We start from the raw sequence: 6391 nt of genomic DNA on the forward strand, positions 1-6391 counted from the left end.
TATTAATAATGACGTTTGGCCGTAGCGGGGCCAAGATGTCCGCTACGGGCCAAACTCGAAGCCGCCCACGTTGACCCAAAGCCTGGCGTGTGCTAATTTATTGTAAATATGTTTTCCGAATAACCCGTAACAACATAAAACACTACTAAAAATGGTTTGGATTTGTATTGATTATATCTTTAAAACGAGACATTTACCATCATTTTCCAACTAAAAATAAAAGCGTAAACCTGAAGGTTTGATAATGTTCTTATGGACAACACTCAAGGCCATTCCAACCATCATCACCAACAAATCACTAAAACGTTTCTTTGACGTAATCCATACAAAATAAAAAATAGGCAATATTGTGTTTACAGTGCCCATGGACGATTGAATTAGTTTCTTTTATACAACAAAACAAGGATGTAGCCAGGAAAAATATTTGGGGGGGTCCAGACATCAGATATTTCCCGTAATGTACAGAGAGTAAGGCCCCATTTTGTTCCTTAAAAAGTTCTGGACCCGTTTCTTTGTTTAGAACGATCTTTCAGCAGTACATGTCAGTAATACTGAATTATTTAAATGATAATATCGTTTATTAAAAAAGTAATTGAAAAAAATTGAGGGGGTAGGGGTCCAGACCCCTTGGACAAAACTAATGTTTATCGTAAAACACAACATTGTGTTATTCAGTTCAGTATATTTCTGGAGCGTCAGATAATGTCACGCGAGGGGAGTTGGCCAAACTCTGTGCTGTGAGTTTCGCGGAAAAGAAAGGGTGCCGCTTCCGCCTGCGGATCTGACGACCGCTGAGCCAGTACCCGGGAACTGCTATCTTCGGACTACACCCACTCCTTTGTAACATCCAGGAGCCGCGCAGACAATATTACGTCACACTGTCTCTGCATAAAAACGCGTCTCGAATTCCGCACTAATAGAATTCCTGACACTGGTCTCTAGATTAGTCTCTAGATGTCCACACATGCCACTCTGGTCCAGACTCTTCTGGGGTGCCAGGGAGGCAATCGTATGTCGGCGAATGTCGCATATCCGTGCTGTCCGTCTGTCTTCGAGTCAATCTGTCAATGTGTCCGTACTTTCTATAAGAATGAGTGTGTATGACCTGTGTAGTCTTCAAGAACGAGTGTGAGTGACCAGTGTAGTCTCATACTAAATGCCTGGCTGAGACAGACCAGGAAATATACAGGGTGTTCACAAAAGGGTGGCTCATAGTAATCATCATTAAAAATAATCCTATAAACATAGTTCGAGAAATGTGTATTTTAGCCGCTAGCTACCATTTTGTATTGTTTATATAAAAAAGTCTGGAGATAGTAAAGGTATATACACCAAATGTTGCATATAGGTACAAATAAATAAGAACAATCTTTAAAAAATATTAGTGTGATTTGCTTTAATGTTAATAAAACAGCACCTATTTAAACTTTTTAAAGTCAAATGACAAAAAAATGCAGTATAGTTCTAAAAAGTTTACAAGTTACCAACTATTTCGTAATTTTTATTCCATCGGTAGTTTTCAGTGAAATCCGTTAGTGCATAAGCGATCATGATCACTTTTGATGTACTATGATTGAACATGCCAGGAGCAACGAAAATATTATCAGTTGAAAGATATCAGCTGTTTTTCATCAGTTATAAAAAATGCAATGGTCCTTTTTCCAACGAAATCTATATGGTACTATCTATAATCTGTAATTAGATTTCTTATACACAATTTAGTTGTATAAATGATATGATAGTGACTTTAGCCTGCGCACAGGCTGTATGGCATAGTGTCAAAGTATCCATTTATTCTTATATATCATTTATAAACAAGCTTAATGTAATTAAAACTAACTTACTTACATTAAAACATTAAACCAATATTTAACGCTTTTATTATTTTGTGAGGCCTTTTGATATCTTTTGAGATGTGTCTGAAGAAGATATCTTTGATATCAAAAGGCCTCACAAAATAATAAAAGTGTTAAATATTAGTTTAATGTTTTAATGTAAGTATCAGTACCAATATAAGCTCCATCTACAATATTTAAAACTATGTTTATCTATAATTATTTATTGCATATCTTAACTTCCTGTATTCAAAATGTAAATATGTTTATAAAATTAATGAGAAACTAATTTTTCATTGTAATACATTGGAAATAAACTTTTCTTTATTTCAAAATAAAACTAATACACCTCCGAGGCTAAATAATGTTCTTTGACTAGCATACCTCAGTATAAAACTGATTGTATATGCAACTTTTAGTGATGATGGAATTATCTTTAGGCAAACATTGGAGTGTTTTGTTTATCAGGAACCTTGGTCAATATGCTATAGTGGAATTTTGATTATTGAAGACATGTATTTTAGTTATATCTAATATTAGGAAAATGTATCTGAGACTGTTATGTAATTGTGTCTACTTAGTATGAACATGTGTTGCAGCTGTATGGGTTGTAGTACAAATGTACATAAAAATCAAGCGGGTCCGCAAAACCTACAAACGTGGGCTGTTGGCCGTGGATGTTCCAAATAACCCGAACGGCGATGACAATTTAGAGATGAAGCCACTAAACAACTCCGAATTCAGAAAGATTGAAACTTTGCCAAAAGGACAGAATCGGGAAGAGGTGTCCAAAGACTGCAATTCTGATGATGTGGAAATGAAGCCACGCACTACCACGTTCACAGAGATTGAAATCCAGCCCAAAGGACAAAACCTAATGAAGAAGAGCAAAGATTACAGTGTCGATAAAGAAGAGATGAAGCCATTCATTTCCAAGACAAAGGTGATTCAAATCCAGGCCAAAGTACAGGAGTCAAAGGAGAAGTTCGCAAACTTCAAAATTGATGGTCTAGAGATGAAGCCACACGGTTCTCAAGCGATAGCTGTTAATCTCAAGATTAAGAGAAATAAAAAGGTGAGCTTTTCCACTACTTGAATTCCAACAAATTCTAGCATGTATTAATATTTTCCAACAGTAAAATTATTTTTTAAGTATATTTTAATATTCTTAAAAGTCATTCTGGCAGTTGGGTAACTAAAATCTACTGCAGAGTAAACTCATACTAAATCAGTAAACAGTTATCTTCCATTATCCTATATTAAGATAGTATGTTAGAGAATAATGTAGAAATATATCTTCTCAAAACACATAATCTGTGCAAGTTTTTCTTACGATATAAACAGCTATTTCTAAAACAAAGATGTATTTATTTGTAAAGTGTGTTTCGAGAAGGTATCAATACCTTTTTATCTTATATTTTATATCTGGTTTTTCTATTTTTTGTACTGGCCTAAATTGTAGCTGAACTTTTGAGGATTAGATCTTGAAGTAATCACAACAAAACCGATAACACTGGAACAAAGTCACAATTCTAAATATGTATACCCCCTTTCAAATACTACTAAATTAATTAAAAATCAAATGTATACACTGAAATCATCGTGAAGGAGAAGGGTTATACGTTTACATAGTTACAACTACCACATAGCTATTGTGTAATATTTATGTTAAAGTAGGTAGCGAAATGAAATTACTAGACTTTTTGAAGTTACAGGAAACTTTTACAAGGTCACTTTTTATAGTCTTCCATTAGCTGAGCAGCCATAGAATCAGATATTAATTAGCACATATAAGGTTTTCTAAAGAGGCAGAGAAAATGGTGAAATTTAAAGTAAAAGAAACATTTTACAAAAGTTAAGAAAGTAAAATGTATTAACCAACTGAATAATCAACTAAATAAAACAAAATTGTTGCAAAGTTTAACAAGTTATATTGCATTTTATAAAGCTTGAAAATTGTTTAAATTAAAAAAAATATTAAGTTTTGTAAATTTCAATAAATGTATCAAATTTTTATGAATTACTTGGAATAAAAAGATTAAACTCTAAATTTAAAAACTATAATAATTAACTATAATAGTATTAACATAATACTCGTCATTAATGAATATTGAAATAGCTGTTCTTATTGTGGAAAAAGTAATCTAAGAAGATGTTATGATCGATTGTATTCACTAGGCATCTATACTGCCAGTTGCTGATGAACAAAATTTGATTTATGTTTGTCTGTATGCACGAGCAGTGTTGAACGAGTTGAGTTTGTAACACATAAATATTAAAGAATTGTGTTAGTAATGTTTTGATGCTATGTGTACAGAGAAAAATTTATTATTAAAAATATACTAACCAGAAATATATATTAAAAAATAATGCATATTTTTTGTTTGAACAATTTTTCTTTTTAAATGATTCAGTTAGTTGTAACACGAGTCGAAACTTTATTCTTTACACATTATTATGTTTTCCCCATACATTATTTAAATTTGAAAAATTCTGCTGTTTATTAGTTTGTTAACATTCATCATGAATCTCCAATTAATTTTAAATTCTGTCTGCAATTTTTTGCTAAATTGATGAACAAAATATTAGGTGTACTTTATAATATTTATGATTTATACTGTCAGAACTGTTAAAATATAAATCTGATGAACTTGTCACGAATAATGATCTTGTGATCATTATCCACAAATTTCTACTTCAATCATACATCTCTTTATTGACGGTTTGTAATGCAACTATACAGATAGTCTATACCTATTTATACAGTATGCTAATAATATTGCAGTAGGGCTTCATAATTAGTTTAAGTTATTACATAATACACTAATTCGTGTACTGTCGGAAACTTCACCTCACCAACATGTCTCACGAGTAATAGGGGTACAACCTTATATTTAAGACATGAGCGTAACTCAAGCTGCATATCATTTTAAACTCCATAACGAGACGTCTCATCAGACATTTAGAGTACACGAATGTCGGATACTGGTCAGCTTAATTATTTTATTTATAGCCTTTACACATAAATGCATTAAAAATGAACTTATGATAAAGAAATGTTTTAAAATCTGTTATAAGTGAGGACCACCAACAATATTTTTACCTGATATTTGGCGGATAGGATATTCTTATAATGGTGGATATTCTTAAGAAGGCGTTGATTGGCAATGGCACGGTGTAGCAGGTACAGCTGTTATCGCATGATAACTGAATCAAGTAACGCGAGCGTGGCTGGTGCTTGGATGGGTGACCGCTGATTGATCTTAGCAAGCAGTCCACCTACCTGCCGTTGCTGATGGTTCGGAGATCACCTTTAAGACGTTGGTCCCCAGGTTAAGTGTTAGAGAGGGCTCCTTATCCCTAAATTCGCCTGGTAAAACAAGACATCATTTACTTTCATTGTTAATTTTTTAAAGAAGGTAAAGCTGATAATAAATGATGGTAAGATTATGGCTTATTGTGTTTTACAAGTGAAAACACTTCAACATTATTAAGCCCATCTGAGACATATTTTACTCTCATAAATAAAGGCCGTCAATGTAAAATACAATAATTAATTGAGATGAGTAACGTCACATAATATATAGTAGATTTTAAATCCCTAAAACCTCTTCATTAAAGACAGTTGCCCCTATAAAAAGGAGTAGTTTAAAGTTTGTTCATTCTTTATGTTCATACAGTTTTGCCTGTTACATGGAAGCGTTATGTAAGTAAATGTGTTTTCATTGCCTTTGTCTCCAGAAATCTGAAGAGAGTGACTTGTCGACTTACCCGATTGGTGATTTGAGCATGTTCCCCCAACTGTACCACCACTGCTTGAGCCCCAAGACCTTTCTCTGCAGTTCCAGTCTACATTTGATAATGAGAGCACATCCCCCCCGATTGCACCACCACTGCCTCGGCGCCCCGACCCTTCTCTGCTGCTCCAGCCTGCCTTTGATAATAGGATCACGTTCCCCCCGACTGCACCACCACTGCCTCAGCGCCCCGACCCTTCTCTGCTGTTCCAGCCTGTCTTCAATCAGCTTTTCGGAGGAGAAGAAAACAACCTATTCAGTAATATCAAGTAAGCCTACAAACAAACAGGGTCAACATGAAGTAAGGGCTTTTATTGTATTATGTGTGTATAAGATGGTATATTGTTATCAATAGTTTTTGTAGATACATGTGTATGGTAAACGTAATGCTAATTAGTATGTAGTCATCTCGAAACATTTGAAAACAGCCTAATACATGATGGGTGTTATTACTTCGCTAGCAGAACAAAGTTATATTGTGCTGATATGCAAGTTTGGAAAAGTTTGTGTCTAAATAAATAAACACTGTTTGTAGAGGTGTGAAAACTGCGTCTCCTCCTAAATGTTTCGTAGTTGACTTGATCAGTGATTATGCCTGACAAGAAGTAATTTTTTTTATCGATAGGGAAAATTCTAATGTACCGTCAGTGAAATTTGCTCGTGTGTGGGACTCGCACCCACTAATAAACCCCAAAGATCCGGGCATGATTTACCCCCAGGGGCTCATATCATATTATGAGTACGTGGATGGCGACCACG

The sequence above is a fragment of the Homalodisca vitripennis genome, chromosome X (genome assembly GCF_021130785.1).
Source record: "Homalodisca vitripennis isolate AUS2020 chromosome X, UT_GWSS_2.1, whole genome shotgun sequence".
NCBI lineage: Eukaryota > Metazoa > Arthropoda > Insecta > Hemiptera > Cicadellidae > Homalodisca > Homalodisca vitripennis.